The 18,322-nt window shown below is 32.8% G+C and overlaps 1 protein-coding gene across 5 annotated transcripts in view; it reads right to left on the reverse strand.

Moving 5' to 3' along the window:
- The window catches only part of NOVA1 (NOVA alternative splicing regulator 1), a 141,111-nt gene that overhangs the window by 34,122 nt on the left and 88,667 nt on the right, over positions 1-18,322 (reverse strand). The window lies entirely within an intron of this gene.

An 18,322-nucleotide genomic window follows, 5' to 3' on the forward strand; every position in this document is an offset into this window, starting at 1 on the left:
CTTTTAATCATAGCAACACCACCACCTGACACTTCATATTTGTTTATTTTTTTTAATTTACCACTAGAATGAAAGCTCCTGGAGGACAGCTAATTAGCCGGTTTTGTTTTGTGCTATAGCTTCTCCAAAGCATAGAGCAGTCCCTGGCACATAATAGCTGTACAATAAATATTTATTGGACAAAAGACTCCACACTGCCTTTACCGATTATGTAATTTTAATAAGACTGAGTATGAGTTAAAAACAAAATACGAAAAGTTTATAAAATTTGAAATTCATGAATTGACAAAGAAATTAATAGTATTTGTATTCTATCTAGTGAATAAAATGTAGACATATGATGTGAGAAACTACTAAAATAAAATTGGTTGGGTCTAATACACAGGTCCTATAACCAATTTTCTACTTTACAGAAATACCTTACGGCAATAAAAACAGATGATAAAATTTTCAGACTATTCTGTCCGTCATTGCAGCAACCTGGCATTAAACTGCAATCTTTTCAGCATCCCGACACAAAACATAAACTTACTTCTCAGAAATATGTATTTCTTTACTAAACAGTTAATAAAAAATTCAAAAGAATGGAATTTTAAAATTTGTAAAATATTTGTTTTTGAATTAATATGAAAACTTCCCAAACGTACATTTCCTTTTGGTGCTATAGTTTCAATATTCTAAGCCACTCTATAAAGAGTTTTAAAGTACTCTTAGAAAGACAAAGTTGTGAAATCACAAATATTAAAACAATCATGGGGAGTTTATACTGCTTTAAGGATTAATTGCCACATAAACTACTTTTCTAGTAGTTTTAAATTTTAAAAGAATATTAAAAAAATATTGTGCTTACTTTTAGAAACAGGACTTAGATCATAAGAATTGGGAGCAGAAACAAAAGTATTTTATATAGATATACCTAAATTAAATTTTCATGTTTTAAACAAGTAAGATTCAAGTCCATGAAAAGCTAAGTTTCCTAAATTGTACAAAATGTTTCATTAGAGAGCACATATATCTTTCATTTGTAAGAATGGAGAAAATCTAAAAAAAAATAATGTGAATTTGAAGGCTTAATAGTTCCTGTTTCTCCTAGTCAGCTTTTCTCATCCTTGTCTAGCTGGTGTATCTGTGGTTCTGGGTAAAATGATCTAGTTTATAGGAATACTCTAGGGAGTCTTTATGAGATTGTATTAATTGTCCAATAAATGACTACGAAGGATGACAACTGATCAATGTAGCTCATGCAGTCTTCCCATATAAGTCAGCAAACAAAACAAAACGTAGATCAGGTTACATTTCTGTTTGTGGAGACAACTACAGAGTGTTGGGTATGCCAAAATAGGAGAAGAAATCAGTGGAACCTCAATAGGGATTTAAAAAAAAAAAACACAAAAAAAATGGCACTAAGTAACTAAATAAATTATACAATCCATGTTGCTTTAAAACTCTAATTTAATAAAATACATATCATATCAGACAACAGTAACCCCAATACTTTTCAGATTGTATAAACTAACAGGTAGCAAATGGAAATCACTGGGCCATAAAGAAATACGATTGTTTAAAACTAAAGTTCATATAGCATGTATGATACAACTTGAAGATAGTTGATAGGTTCAAAGTTGCAGTACTCTTTGGGGATTCAATTATACCACCATTAATAAACCTATTTTAAAACAGGGGGTGGGGATAGGAGACTGTACATCCTCCAAAGGGAATTGCTGCAATCCTCAAAAGAGATGCTGTCATATTCTTCTACTGAACTGTAATGGTCTTTTCACTCAGGTAACACAAAACTATAATTTTTAGGAAAAAGCCACAAAGAGGGAAGACTGTCAGGTATATGACCAAACTGTATAAGAAAAATGAGCCTGTAAATCATAAAAGTTGCTGTTTTTGTCATTTTTAAAGGCTTTTAGGCTCCATTAGAATCTAAACTAAATTGCCAGTTATTTATCATTTTATTTGTTTAACAGTAACATTTGCTTCTCTTTGTGAGAGACTAGCAACATAAGCTGAAAAATAGTTTCATAAAAGTATATGCCCACATTTTTTACAGTGTAAAGATACAGGTGTATAAGACACCATTAATTTAAAAATTCATTTTTAAGGAAGAAATTAGAAAAACTCCAACAAGTAGAATCAATGTCAAATTCAGCAGTGAAATTTGAAGTGGCTTTAAGTTTTGATTTCACATGCAATAGCATCTACTGAAAATACATGTTTCTAAAATTAGGTACAATTATCACACAGATTTCACAGCAAAATTTAGATAGAAATTTAATACGATATATTCACTCTGCCTTGGACAAGTTACTTAGACTCTTCCTGCTCCTACCTAAGGCATTTTGTCATTTGTGCAGTGGGTTCCATCCACTCTTCTCTTCCAACCCACTGTTTCTACAGGTATTAGGGTTCTTTCTTACATCATAACTTTCCCTCTTCTATTAGATCCTTCTCATCAGCAGAAAAATGTTATAATTTCTCCCTCCTTGAAACCTACCCCTTGGCAAGCCAAATGAAATAACTGAGTTAGGCAAAGATCATATATATCTTAAGATAAATGATTACTGGGAAATTTTCAGTGGAAACATTGGGCAGTCACCATCTGACTTCATTGATCCACATTAACATAACTAAGTGTGAAAATCAAACATGGGCAATCTGAAGCACAGGGCACCAATTAGGAAGTATGTATCCCAAAGTAGCTGAACTTAAATCTAATGTAACATTTAAACTATATTACAGTTTACAAATAATACTAACAACAGAGAAATAAATTAAATGCCACCGTGAGGAAGCATGCTACAAATCAAGAATATAAGATAGTCTACAGGACTATTGATCTGTGATCTAGCTTCGTCAATAAAGGAGGGACTGCTCTCTAGATTAAAAGAGCTGTGAGAGATTCAATGATCAAATGTAAATTACAGATAAATGATTTCAGATTTTTTTGGGGTAAATACCCAGAAGAGGGATTGCTGGGTCATACAGTAATTCTATTTTTAATTTTTGTCTGTAAAGATATATGTGCTCCGATGTTCAATGAAGCTTTACTTATGGTGGCCAAGACATGGAAACAACCAAAGTGTCCTTCGATAGATGATTGGATAAAGAAGATGCGGTATATATACACAATGGAATACTATTCTGCCATAAGAAAAGATGCAATGGTGCTATTTGTGACAACATGAATGGATCTTGAGATTATAATGCTAAGCGATAAAAATCACACAGAAAAGGCTGAGAACCATATGATTTCACTGATATGTGAGATGTAAAACTGAAAGCAACAAAGGAATAAGACAAACAAATAAACAAAAACTCAGACACAGAACAATAGCTTAGTGGTTACCAGAGGGGGTGGGAGATGAGGGTAAATGGGGTCAAATATATGGTGATGGAAGAAGAACTGACTCTGGGGTGGTGAACACACAATGTGATATATAGATGATGTGTTATAGAATTGTATACTTGAAACCTATGTAACTTTATTAACCATTGTCACCCCAATAAACTTTAAGTAAAAAAAAAAGTAAATTACACTTTGACTGGATTTAGATTCAAACAAGTTTTAAACACAACTGTGGCAATCTGATTGGAACCAGATATTAATTACATAGTATCAAAGAATTACTGTCAATTTTTACAAGAGTGATTATGTCATCAGATTGTATAAGAAAGTGCCATGTTTTTCTTTTTTTAGATGCAAACTGAGGTATAGATACAAACTGGGATTTCCTGCAAAATATTGCTGTAACAACAACAAAAATTAGTAAATGAAATAGGTATGCCCAAATCTTCGTATTGTTACTATATATGTTGGGTATGAAGGGTTCATTATACTATTCTTTTATGTATTTAAAAAGTTTTCATAATAAAAGAAAAACATTTTAAAGCCCTTCTCCGCTTACAGCTCAATTTCCTTTTCTCTCAAAATCTCTCCAATGAGTTACACACACACACACACACACTCTCTAGTTCTACTACCTCATCACCCATTCCCTTTTTCTTGAAGCTACTCCAATATAGCTTTTGTCTCACCCCTTTACCAAAACCATTCATCACGGTTATACTAAGGTAAATCTAATCTTCATGCCTTTATGTTGTTTGACCCTTCAGCAACATTTGACATAGTTGAACACTCTGTTCTAAAAACACTTTACTTGGCTTTCAGAATTTCACATACTCTGGGTCCTTGTTTTAGTCAATTCATTCATTCATTTAACAACAATCTATTGAGTCCCTATCAAATGGTAAGTACTTTACTAGAAGCTAAAGATACAGCAATGACCAAACAGACAAATCCTCCTGCTTTCATGGAGTTCATACTCTAATTCATGTAGACAAACACTACACATAAAACAAATAAAATACTCAGAAAGAATACAAAATGAAATTAGTGACATGGAGAAAATTTGGAGATAACAGGATGAGCAAAGACAAAAATAAAAGCATGAAAGCAATCTTATCTGTCATGTTCACTACTATATCCTTAGCGCCTAATAGTTCCTGGCACACTGCAGGTGTTCAAGAAGTATTTTTTGAATAAAAGAATAACTATCTGGGGTGACTGGTTCGCTCAGTTGGTTAGAGTGTAGTGCTTATAACACCAAAGTCGCCGGTTCGATTCCCACCAGTGAGAGCCAGTGAGCTATTGGAGCTGAGCTGCGCCCTCCACAACTAGATTGGAAACAACGACTTGACTTGAGCTGATGGGTCCTGGAAAAACACACTGTTCCCCAATATTCCCCAATAAAAATTTATTAAAAAAAAAGGAATAACTATCTGAATCTAAATTTCTTCTCTGTATATTGAAATATATGTCATTCATTTTAAGACCTTTAGTCTATAAAATAACCATGAATCCAGTAAAACTCTTTGGGTTTATAAATCAATAAATGTAAAAATGAGATTTATTTTGGGAAATGATTTAAAAAACTATATAGTAAGGTATAAATTATCATGTCTATAAAAAAGAGTACTTAATGAAAAAGGCTTTAAGAAAGATAGCAGGAGAAATAATTAATAATAGTTTTGTTTTCTTCTTAGGATAGAAAAAAAATAGATCAACTTTAAAAATGTAATTTACCTAAAATAATAAAATTGGGGGAAAAAAGGAATATCTTTTCTGTAGTCTAAAACAGAATACATTCTAAAACTTTTTAGATACCTGAGACCTACTTCAACGAGAATGAGTCTAGGTTAGAATAATGGGCATATACTAATGATTTGATCCACATATTTCCAATTGTCAACTATAATGAAAAGCAGTGAACATTTTTTTGTGATGTAAGAAAATGCATCAGTTTATACGCCTATTGAGACTATAACTCAATGTCTTATGATAAAAATGCAAATATGTAATTCTTTAGGAAATATTAGTGTCAATCATGGTATTTCCTTGAATGAGTGAGTGATACATTTCAAAATGAAAAATATCAAAAATCTACTAGAATATTAATAATTCTATGAAAACTTATAAAGTATATTTTTGACCTCAAAAACAATTGAGAAAACAGAAGTGCTAATTAATTTTGCAAGATCAAAAACTGAGATTTAAAATAAAACATGACATATAATTTTTCCAGTAAGATAACAGCTACTTGCGTGTGTATATTACATGACATTGAGTCAGCTCCGACTCCCAGCGACTGTATGAATGAGTGACTGAGTGACAGCCACAATGGCCTATCCTCAACAGCCCTGGTCAGCTCTTATAAACTCATGCCAATGGCTTCTTTTAGTACTGGGAAATTACTCTTCTGGATAGCTAATATTCTGAATGTATAAGGGTTTATTTCTTTCAACATAACTTTAGTTTCTATCAGTTTAAGAAGTATCTCCCAATTTGTTATATAGTTTCAAAATATTTAATATTTCCGTAATATTTGGGCTTAACTATATAATTCTGGGCAGTAATCAGTGGTAAACTCAAAATTTCTTTGGGTATATATGTCTATTTATCCTTACACAAGTGGCACTCTGTGAGTCGTACTTGTTCTTTCAGTTTTCATATTCTTTCCCTTCCTGCCACTTATCCCTGCTGTTTGTTGGTAAATCTGATTCTAGCAGCTCCTTTTTACTCCTACTTTGCTGTTCCTAGTCCTCAATGGCTTGATAACCAGCTAAGCAAGATTGTTGAAACTAACAATAAATAGATTCCTAGTGACAACCATAGGGAAAACGAGCTTTGTGATATCTATTTTGGCTTTTTTCTCCCTTTATTTCTGGATTTGAGGTCAGTGTCCATAGGTAACATATTCCTTTAATGCTCTCTTAAGGTTTAAAACTGTATGTAGGCATTTTTATTTTTAAAACTAAAACAGTGTCATTTTTTAAATAAATAAAGCAATTTGCAATGATTATTTCACTATTCTTAATCTGTAATCGTGTTAATTACATGTTTTTGTGGTTTTAAAAAAAAGCATAAGCATTAGCTAATTTGCTTTCCTCTACTTTAACAACTAAAAGTAATGTACAAAGTGTCAATCATTAGTAATAATGGGTTAGAACAAAATACAAATTATTTTAAAAGATGAGAACAGTTATATCAATAATAAATTTAACTGATTAAAATTGTTGAAATATTCTAATACTGAAAATACATGTCTTTATTTTAATATATTACCTTTTTCAACAGATGTTAACATTTCTTTAATATGTATCATCTAAATCTATATATGAGAAACACCTATTCTCACTAATGTCTTTGTAAACAGATAATTTACATGCGTTTCTCAGGTTATCATATTTACTGCTGTAATTACATCAGCAAAGGTCCCATTCAAGGGTATTTAAGGTAATTGTATCAGCAAAACCCCATTTAAGGATATTTAAGGATTTGCTAGGTATATAAATACAGTATTACATTCTTTCGAGGGAAATACATACTTTACCAATTTCAATAAATGAAACCAATTACGAGGTCTCCTCCTAAAGTTCACAACCATACTTCCTTTGACTTAGTTTCTTTCCATGTCCCTATATTCATAGGGAAGAGCTAACTTAAAATTTTAAGCAACTTTATAACACGTATCTCAGAATATTATTCTAAGATGAGAGCTTTAAACAGTGATTATACTTTCTTAAATATACAAACAATTTTATGATTTACATAAAATATATATAATACACATATTTAATATATTAATATAATTATGTATTATACAATTTATAGTGTCTCATTTAATGCTCACGATACTGAGGGTAGATAATATGACCTCTAACTTACAGTGAGAGCAGTTGGGACAAAGACACATTAACTAATAAATGCGAAGAGAAGTAAAGTTTTGTCAAATACCATACTCTTTCCATTTTAACACATACCTTCTGAAAATGTAATGTTAGGCCAGCACCAAATTACATCCATTTCAGAAAGTCACGTATGTTTCAGCTTGATGGTGGAAAAATAATTTTCATCCAAGTTTGATAACTTTCAAAAATACACTGAGTCATACCATTCATTTCACTTTGCAGATTTACTCCAAAGCTGGCATAAAATGAAATAAATGACCCTTCTTGCAAAGAACAGACCACCATAGAAGATAGTTAATAATTATGTGAGCTATTAGTAAGTTTTTGGAACAAGTTTTTTGATCAACAAAAGCACTTAGGAAATTGCCATAAAAAGTAAGTTCAATTTATAATTACAGCTTTTATGCCATTGTACAGCTATACACATTTGATAATACTTCCTCGTACCATACAATTACTAAAGGGAAAATATACTATTTCAAGAAGAGGCTTTTTAAAAAAAGGAAATCATAGGAATTGATAGCTTATGATACAAAATAATAACTGCTTTTCTTCTCCAAGTGATTAACTTTCTACATAATCATATCTCTACTTCTAAACTGTAAAAATTTGCAAAGGGCCATTATAGCATGCTTTAGTCCCAAGCCAATATAGTGAAGGCTTGATTCTCTGTTTATAAAGCATGCTTTAACATTAAAATACAGTCAATCAATCCAGAGGATGAAAATATACTTTTCAGGGAAAAAAAACCTTATATTTTGCAGGATGTGTTAACAAAGTGAAGGGGAACATAGTCAATTATATTATAAGTGTGCATGATGACAGGTGGTTATTAGATTTAGTGTGGTGATTACATTATAAGGTATATAAATATTGAACCATTACATTGTACATCTGAAACTAATATAATATTGTATATGGTACTAACTGTACATAATTAAAAATAAACAATTTTTTTAAAGTACTCATATTTTTCAAAAAACTTAAGATGAGAGAAATGGATGGCAATCAAAGTAGATGTCCAGCTTCTCACTTGCTCATTCTCTGTCCCATGAATGCAAATGACACACTCATTTACTTTAAAATAGCCATTCCCATAAAGTAGCATCAGGAGCATAGGAGACTCTAACTTATGAAGAAGCCTGAGATTTGAAAGCAGACATATCTGAAAATTCTAAGTAACAACTGCAATTGTTTTCATATAAATACATATGAACTCAGTTTCAGTTTTTAAATTCTGAGGTGATGCCAAAGGTCCTATCAACAGTTCATTCATCCTTAGAATAGGCTCATACTAAATTCAGGATTATAGCAATCTTAGTCTGGGCAATATTATATTACCTTTTAACTTCCATCTTGGATTACAGGACTACAAAACTGCCATGACTAAATTTTATTAAAATTTTAGTTATATTTTTATATGTATATGTAAAATAGACTTCTTGACTTTGCCTCAACTCCCAATCACTGTCACCATTTTTGACAGTGATTTGTACTCTTAAATATCTGCTGTAAGAAAAATGGCACTTGGAATTTTTCTAGCTATTCCTTATGTATTAACAGGAATTCATTTGCAGAATTTTGGGGACCATACCTGCAAGCTGAGAAAAACAGCTTGCAACAAATATGTGATATCAAATCAAAGAAACTCAGAAGTGTGACAAGGGATGGCATACACAGATAATCAAAGTCATTCGAAGGTAAGGAACAAACCTATCACTAGACATGCAGCATGGGAACAAATCTGAGGACTGCAGCTCTTGTAAGCTGAGAGCAAGAAGATGAACATCTCTGCTGATAACCCCATTCCCAACATACAACAATAAGTTATCACCTTTGAGACACAATATAGATTAATGCATTAGCCAAGTTAAAGCAGTGCCTTTATTCCCTATTTTCTTTAAAAAGTTATTAAAAAAAAAAGAACCATTTTTATCATGAGCCCATAAATCCAGTGTGAAGGGAAGGCCCACATCTGCATAGATTTTAAGAAGGAGTGAATTATTTAAGTCAGTGAATGCTAACAAATGCCATACTGCTGATCACAGGCACTACATCAAATGAATGCAAAGGAAGCATGAAGAATTGTGACCCATTAACTTGCTAGAGGAAGAAGGAATATGGGGAAGTCAATTTGTAAAGTTTAGAAAAATGATAAAAATTTCAAGAGAATATGTCTTACTAAAATTGTTTTATTAAAATATTAAAAAGATTAATTTTGAGCACAGTTTTATATGTGCTGAATTAATATAAAATGCCAAAATATTTTAAAATTGTGGTAATTATAGATAACAAAATTTGCCATTTAAATCATTTTTAATTGTACAATTCAGTGGCATTAATTACATTCATAAGATTATATAAATATCACCACTCTCTACTTCCAACGTTTTATCACTCCAAACAGGAAGTCTATACGCATTAAGAACAAAATCCCTACCCACACCCCCTGGTAACCTGTAATTTCTGTTCCTATGAATTTGCTTATTCTAGATATTTCGTGTTAATTTGACTCATGTACTCTTTGTCCTTTTATGTCTGGTTTACTTCATTTAGCATAATATTTTCTTCACGTAGCATATATCAGAATTTCATTTCTTTCTATGGCTGAATAATAATCCATATATATATATGTAAAGTTTAGAAAAATGATAAAAATTTTATATATACCACATTTCATTTATCCATTCATCTATTGATGAACATGGGTTGTTTCCACCATTTGGCTACTATGAATATACTGCAGTGAACATTAGTGTACAACTATCTGCTTTGGTCCCTGTTTTCAATTCTTTTGGGTCTAGACCTGTAAGTGAAATTGCTGGGTAAAATGTAGTTTTTTGAGGAACAGCTAAACTGTTGTCCACAGCAGCTGCACCATTTTATAGTCCCACCATCAGTGTAAAAGGGTTCTAATTTTCCCACATGCTCACTAACAGCTGTTATTATCTTTTTAAATAACAGCCATTCTAGTGGGTGTGAGATGGTATCTCATTGTAGTTTTTTGATTGGCATTCCCTCAATGACTAACGATTTCAGTATCTTTTCACTGCTTATTGGCCATTTATATATTTTATACAGAGGAATGTCTATTCACGCCCTTTGCCTGTTTTCTAATTTGGTTATTTGTCTTTTAGTTGTTGAGTTTTAGGAATTCTTTATATATTCTAGTACTAAAGCCTTATCATATATGTGATTTGCAAGTCCCTTCAAATATATGGGTTATTTTTAGACTTACAATCATATTCCATTACTCTATATGTCTGTATTTATGTCAGTATTTATTTACCACACTGTTTTGATTACTATAGCTCTGTAGTAATTTTTGATGTCAGAAAGCATGTGTCCCCAACTTTGTTCTTTTTCAAGATTGTTTTAACTATTTTGGGCACCTTAATAATCCGTTATGAATTTGAGGACTGGGTTTTCCATTTCTGCAAAAAAGGCTGTTGAAATTTTAATAGGGATTTAATTAAATTGTAGATTGCTTTGGGTATATTGATATCTTAATATTAAGTCTTCCTACTCATGAACATTGGATGCTTTTCAGTTTATTTAGATCTTCTTCATCTTTTATCCCCTTGGTTATATTTATCCATAGGTTTTTTATTCTTTTAGATGCTGATGCAAATTAAATCGCTTTCTTTATTTCCTTTTGGGATTGAACATTACTGGTGAATAGAAACACTGATTTTTGCATATTGATCTTATACCCTACAACTTCACTGAATTTGTTTATTAGCTCTAGTAATTTTCTGTAGATTCTTTGGAGTTTTCTATACATGGGATCATGTCATTTGCAAATAGAGATAGTTTTTATTTCTTCCTTTCCAATTTGGATAGCCTTTTAAGAATTTTCCCTGTTCAATTATTTGGATTAGAATTACCAGTACAGCACTAAACAGCAGTAGTGAAAGCAGGTATCCTTGTTTTTCTTTAACCACAGGGGAAACATTTTCAGTGTTTCACTAGTGAACGTGACGTTAGCTGTGGGTTCCATAAATACCCTTTTTCACGTTGGAAAAAAATGGCAATATTTTGTCAAGAAAGAAAACACAAACCACTAATATATCCTGCTAATCTATACTCTCCCTGTGCATTATAGTTTTGCTATTACTATCATGCTGAGAACAAGTAGCAAAATCTCTTATTTAAGCAAAGAGCTTCAGCACGGCACAATATAGAGAAGAATGTGACTTTGGAACTGAAGGTAAGGCTGAGCAGTTCTTCAAAGTTCTTCAACTTCCTTGCTAAAAATTATTTTTGTATTCTCTGACATGAACAGACAATGGAGTATCTTATCACTTCATTATTCCAACATCAATTTAAAGAATATAAATTATTTTAATCAAAATGAATTAAAGAATTATAAACTAATATATACTAGAATGATCGGGCCTAAAGGTGAGATATGAGGATAAATACACCTAGCACTAGTTTGACTGCAGCTCAAAACAGGTTGCTACTTTTCACATGAGTTTCCATGATACTACAAACTAAATTTAATAGACTTACTCATTGCCCTTAGTTTTAAAAATACATGTCTCTGAAAATGGCAAAATTGTGTTTTTATAATAATTTTCTGTAATTCCAATTCTTGTTTCATATAAGACTCTCTTCTATCTTTGTCTCTGTTATTCTGAATTATTAAAATGCTAGATAAAGGCTGTCAACTGGAAGAATTCCAGGCTAGATGTTACTCGATGTAACAGTGAGTGATTCCCTGTGAGACATATTCACGCACTATCACAGGAACACGTAACTCTCCATGAGCTTAAACCTCCTGACCCTCTGGATAGTCTGCTTGACTTTTAATCCACTTGAAGACAGATCCTTGGACTCCTGGTCACCCATTGGCCTCTGATTCATGTGAGGACAGATGACTGGCTCTCTGTCATTCTCTGGCCTCCTTTCCTTTGGAAGAGATTTCTGGGTCTTTGGTTTCCTGTCCACTCTCTGCACAGTTTCTGGCTTCCTGCCCTTATTCATTAACTTGCCCCTGTGAATAAGTCCTTGAGTATCCTTTATTTAGTTCATCTGAGTCAACTGTTTGCCTGACCAGTGACTACCACAACACCTCAGTTTCTCCCTACCCCTGCTAGTTCCCCATCAAAGGCCACTGCATTATTTTAAGGGGTACAAAAGAAAAGATTGGTGGCATCATACCTTTAAAATAGTAAGCTGGACTATAACTGTACCTGTCCATCCCATCTTCCTATAAGAAACTACCTCCTCATATTCTTATATATCTAAGTCTCCAACAGAAGTCTAAATCTCTTCAGTTATCATTACAGGCTCATAGTCTTCTCTGTGTCTCTGAATCTGACTCAATTCTCTACTCCTCTCTGTCCTAAACCTCTTTCTTGTGCCCTCTGTTACCTCAGTTTCAAAATATGCTCCACATCCAAAACCGCTTTTATGAATGTTCCTTTTAGTTTCCCCTTTGATAAAATTTGGCTGTTCCCTTTGCTCTTTATGTCTCATGGAGCCCTCTCAATTGGGGCAGCTTTTCTCTCAAATCCCAGTTTACTCGGGGCCACAAACTGTTTATAGATATTTTCCTTGCTCTGCTTTGCCACTCCCTCACTCTGCCATCACTTCTTTTCTCCTCAAAAGTTTTTGGAAACAAAGGCCAAACAGGAGTATAAGCCTAGAAGTAGGCAGTAAATATGATGCTAAAATTTTCAGTCAGCAAGGCAGAATGATAGGAAGATTGGTAAAGTACAGCAATGAAGAAAAATAGCCAGTAGTATACAGTATTATCGCCTTTTACCTTTTCTCTCCATGTAGTAGACTCAAGTTAACAATTTCCCTTATGGAAACACTTTCTTTCTTTGGCTTTCTTGTTGCTACTGACTTCCTAGGATAACTAATTTTGCTCCATAGTTGTAAATACCATAAATACATATCATGGACTAATTCACACTCTCTCTCTACTGATACCTCCCTAGTCCAAGCCATCGTTGTCTCTAAACAGAAACATTTCAATAGCCCGCTTCACTTCTTATACCTCTACAATCAACATCTTGCTCAAAGTAATTTCTTGCACATGTGAAAATTATATACAATTTACCTTTTAAAAATCAGTATATTCTTAGCTTAGAGTTAAACACAAATCCTTCACTCGGGCTTTTGAAACCCATCATGATATGACCTCTCCTTAGTTCTCAGTCCTCATCTCATATTACTCTCCATCTCTTTTTCTTCACTCCGGGGAGTTGTCTTTTTTAGTTCCTGGAACATGTCAAGCTTGCTCTCATTTAGGCCTTCCCCCCCCCCCCCCACTGATCTCTATCTATCCTAGGAGCACTTTTCCTCTGGCTTTTCCCATAGTGGCCCCTTTGTCGTAACAACCATAAAATCGCCTACTGTCAATCACTATCACTTTATACTTCTTTACTTTCTCCATGACTCTTACCACTTTCTGACATTCTTGCTTGTTGTAACTTGTTTACTTCATTGATTGTCTTTCCCCACTAGAACAAAAGGTCCAAGAGGGCAGAAAACTTAACCGTTTTGTGCATAGCTGTATCCTCAGCCTAGTACTTAGCAGAATGTTAATAAATAATGATTAGTTTAATGAATTTAAAAGTATGGCTTTGGATGAGTCAAATTACAATTAGATCTTATTAGTCTAGATTGATTATGTTAAAACCTATTGTAAATGTCAAAAGAAGGAAAATATATAGGAGAAGTATTAAACAGGTGAACTTTAATGATACCAGGTAAAGCAAGGACCATTATTAGCCTATTTTCTGTTTACTAAGGACCATTATCATATAATGTTTCTTACTGAAATCTAATAAACAAACATATCCACCATATATTCTATTTCAAAAGATTATATTCTCTCTACCCATCCTTTCAGAAACACCCAGCGATGGGAGCTTAGCTCAATGCGCGCTCTTATCCAATTACTTTCTGATCATTCCTTCTAAAGTATACCTGATTCCATAGAATAGGATTTTCAAAGGGTTTTCCTGGAGGGAAAAAAAATATCAAGTAAATCAATTCTCTATATTGGCCAAGTAAGGAATACTGCTGAAACTTCCTAATTAAACAATCATTTTAATGATAAGATATTAAGTCCTGACCAAAAATCAAGGCTTTCTTACAATACTGCTGCATATAAAAGCATGACATTTTAGGTTTGGCATCTACTAGAATGCCAGTAACTAACACTGCTAAGAAAAAGAAAATGTCTTTATCAATTAAATTATTTAACTAAATTCTGCTAGAATAGAACAAATGAAAGCTTTAATATATTGATCATGACCATTCCTATTAATAACTCTAAACTATGTGAATTTAAACAAAAGTTTGGCTCTACTTAGTAGACGAAGAAGGAAGTACTAACATGGGATATTTCTGAAGGGCCACAAAACATTATTTATTTACTCAGTGAGTCTCTAAGAGGCCCAAAGGAACCATTATTTTATAAACATCGGTTATCAACAACATTATTCTGAAATATTCTGAAAAATAAAATGTTATTATTACTGTAACAGTAAAATAACTTTACCTGGAGTAAAACTATCCCTAGTCTTTTCCTTCTGTAAGTCCAGATTATAGTCATTTGTATATGTTTTAAGAAGGTATAGTATATTACCAAGCTGAAATATCACAGACACATAAACAAACACAAACTTGACATTAAGAATAAATTTATCTGAATACTTTACAAAGAGTCTTATTTCTGAATAAAATCTATAAAAGAGCCCTGATAGGTTGACCATAGGAATATCGTAAGAAAATTTTTGCAAACTAATTTAAAAGGAATAAATGTTTAAAAATTTTACCTGAAGTCTTTTTCATAAATTATTTGAGCTTATTTAAAATTAGAGACTAACAAGCTAAAACTATACCTAAAATGTGAATGTGATATAGCAAGTTGGTGTTTCTTCCGTGTATAATTTCTAATAATGAAAATTTTAAGCAGGCTACAATCTACTATTCTTTATGTATAACTCAAGAAAAGAAGATAATAAAGTGATATAGAAACTCTATGGGTAACATTAGTGTACAGCGTGTAAAAAATTTTGCAAGGACTTTGGCTACTCTCATTCTGGAGAAAATATATATTGACTTTAAACACTCCTGTGTTCCTCAGATATCATGTTTGTAGAAGAGGTACATACTACTTATCTATTCCAAGCTTGTTGAAAATTTACTTTGATGAAAACCTAGACAGGGTTTTTTTTCTATTGTATAATTATATGGCTATGGCTATGGTATGGAGAAACAAACTCAATATGTGTGACATACAACATGTTACGAACATACCAGAACACCATCTTATTAGCCACAGTCAATTTCAACAGGGTTTCAAAGTTCAGACCTGAACAGTTCTCAAAGCCTTAGTATTTGATAATACTATAGTATCATGGTAATACTACATAACCACTACACCACACAATTATCAATGTCTTGAATACTTCCTTAGTAATTCCATCTATTTTCTTGTAGCTCCATCTCTATGTCAAACTGTTTTCTTAGATGCTCTGCTTGTACTTACCCTTTTACTTCAGTATCTCCTATTTATTTTTCAAATCTCTGACCAATTATCAGTTTCCCAAAGTAACACCTGGTTTCCATTATCCTTCCTTTGTGTACCCACAGCACTATATAGTTCCCCATAATTGCAATTATTATGATTATAGTTGCCAATTCACCAACTTGTCTAGCCCACAAGAATGTGAATTCTTTGTTTATATGTTTATATTGTTCATCTTTACACCCACATCATCCTGGCATACACATGTATGTTTGTTAAATACATAATATTTATGATTTAATAACTGACTGAGTGAATGCATGAATATGAGGTAAGATAAAAAATATGGTGAATGTTTAAATTAAAAAAAAATATTACAGTAAAAGACACATTACTATTAATCCTCCTCAAAATACCCCCCCTCCTTGTTTCAAACACACTCATCACATCCTTCTTGCCACTTTCTGAAGCAGTTCTGGAAGTCCTCTTTCGTGAGTGTCTTTAGTTGTGCTGTTGTGGCTGTCTCCATGTCCTGAACTTATTCAAAACGTTTACCTTTCATGGCTATTTTGACTTTTGGGAAGAGCCAGAAGTTGCACAGTGCCAGATTTGGTGAATAAGGGGGATGAGGACACACTGTACTGTTTTTGACAGAAATTGCCATATGCCAAAAGCGATACGTGACATGGAGCCTTTCCATTGTGATCAAATCATACAGTGAATGCTGCTGCTGAGTGCCATCCAACAGAAAGGCAGGGATCTTTAATATGGAAAGCAGTGCGTGGAAACTTGGTAATAGTGTGTGACAAGTTTCAGCTTGTTTGGTGGAGTCAGGTGGGTGTGAGCTACGGTTAAGAAGTGTGTTTTAAAGTGTGCTGTAAATCATCCTCCATCATGACAGAGCTCCGTGTCACACATCGCTTCTGGTATATGGCAATTTCTGTCAAATAAAAACATTATGGTGTGTTCTCATCCACCTTATTCACTGGATCTGGCACCATAGGACTTGTGGCTCTTCCCCGAAGTTAAAATGATTCAGGACATTGAGGCAGCCACAATAGCACAACTAAAGAAACTCACGAAAGAGGACTTCCAGAACTGCTTCAGAAAGTGGCAAGAACAGCAGGATAAGTGTGTTCCAAGTGAGGGGAAATATTTTGTAGGGGATTAATAGTAATGTCTTTTTTTACTGTAATAATATATATATATTTTAAATTTAAACATCCACTGTATTGTTTGATGACATCTCGTAGATGGTCGATATTAATTAGCTCAGTAAGGCTGTAGTGAGTGGGTCACATGAATCTGAGTTCTAAAGCAAATGAAGTAAGAATTCATCAGCAGATGTGAAGGAAGGAAGGGGCATTCCAGGAAGAGAGAACTATGTGTGTAAAAGAAAGGACGTTTGAGGAAAAAAAGTCTGTCTAAATCATGATGTCCTATAAGTAGTTCCATACAGTTGGAAAAAAAAGTTCCAGGGGAGCATGGAAAGAGATGAAGATGGAAAGATAGGAAGAACTCAGATCATACAAAGTATTTATCAGAAAAACAGATATCACCATGAGTTAAATAATTTGACCATAGCGATACAGAGGTTTGAAATTGCCAATTACAAGAAAATTTAGGAATGGGAGATTTTTTTTTAAAAGAAAAAAACATAATTGTGTTATACAATCACCCTGTTTTAAGCTTAGCTGAACAAAAAGATATAAGATTTTTTTAAAAAGTATTAAAACTTCCAAATGCTACTCTAGCACGTATCTAAGTATACTTTAAATAACACTTGCCCTACAATATGCTCCATGAAAAAAGGGAATCTTTGGTCAAATACTTTTGAGGGGAAAGAAACTGCATATAATATCCTCCTGTCTGAATGATTCACAGTGCATATTAATTGGCGTAATACAAATACGAAGTCCTACAATAAGGAAACCCATTTAACTTTTTCATAAATACATTTATTTATCAATGACACCTTTTTGCATGTAAAACCTATTAACATCCTGCCCAAGCCAGCAGTGTTTTACAGAAAATTCTCTCCAAAACTAAAAAGTCATAAATTAAATTCATGTTTGAAGTACTAACATTATAATTTTAGAAAGGTAGCAATTCACTATTTTTTGTTGAACATAAAGCTGAGATGTTGTAAAAGGAAGACACAGTGTCACCTTAAGGTTAGAAATAATCTCCATTACCACTGTCTTGAAATTGCTAAAATAATATCATTCTTATTTTGCTAATCTGGGACCAGGAAAAATAAAGAGGCCATATAACGGCACACAGTTGTACAGGGCTAGGGACGAGGGGCTAGATATGAATTTAATTGTATACGAACAGAGTAATACATGTACGTGCAAAATACACCATATTAATGGTTGATGTATACCAACTATTATGATCATCATTTTAATGAAAAATTCACTGGAAATAGGTTGATTTGAGGCAATCAAGAATTTGCTTTGAATTTTGATGTAATTTTTAAGTATAGGGGAAAATGGCCAGATTATTTTGCCTTCCTCTTAATACAACTAGTAAGTTAATTTTTAAATTATTATTTTATTGAGAAAAGGA

This window comes from Rhinolophus ferrumequinum, chromosome 6, assembly GCF_004115265.2.
Source record: "Rhinolophus ferrumequinum isolate MPI-CBG mRhiFer1 chromosome 6, mRhiFer1_v1.p, whole genome shotgun sequence".
Classification (NCBI taxonomy): domain Eukaryota; kingdom Metazoa; phylum Chordata; class Mammalia; order Chiroptera; family Rhinolophidae; genus Rhinolophus; species Rhinolophus ferrumequinum.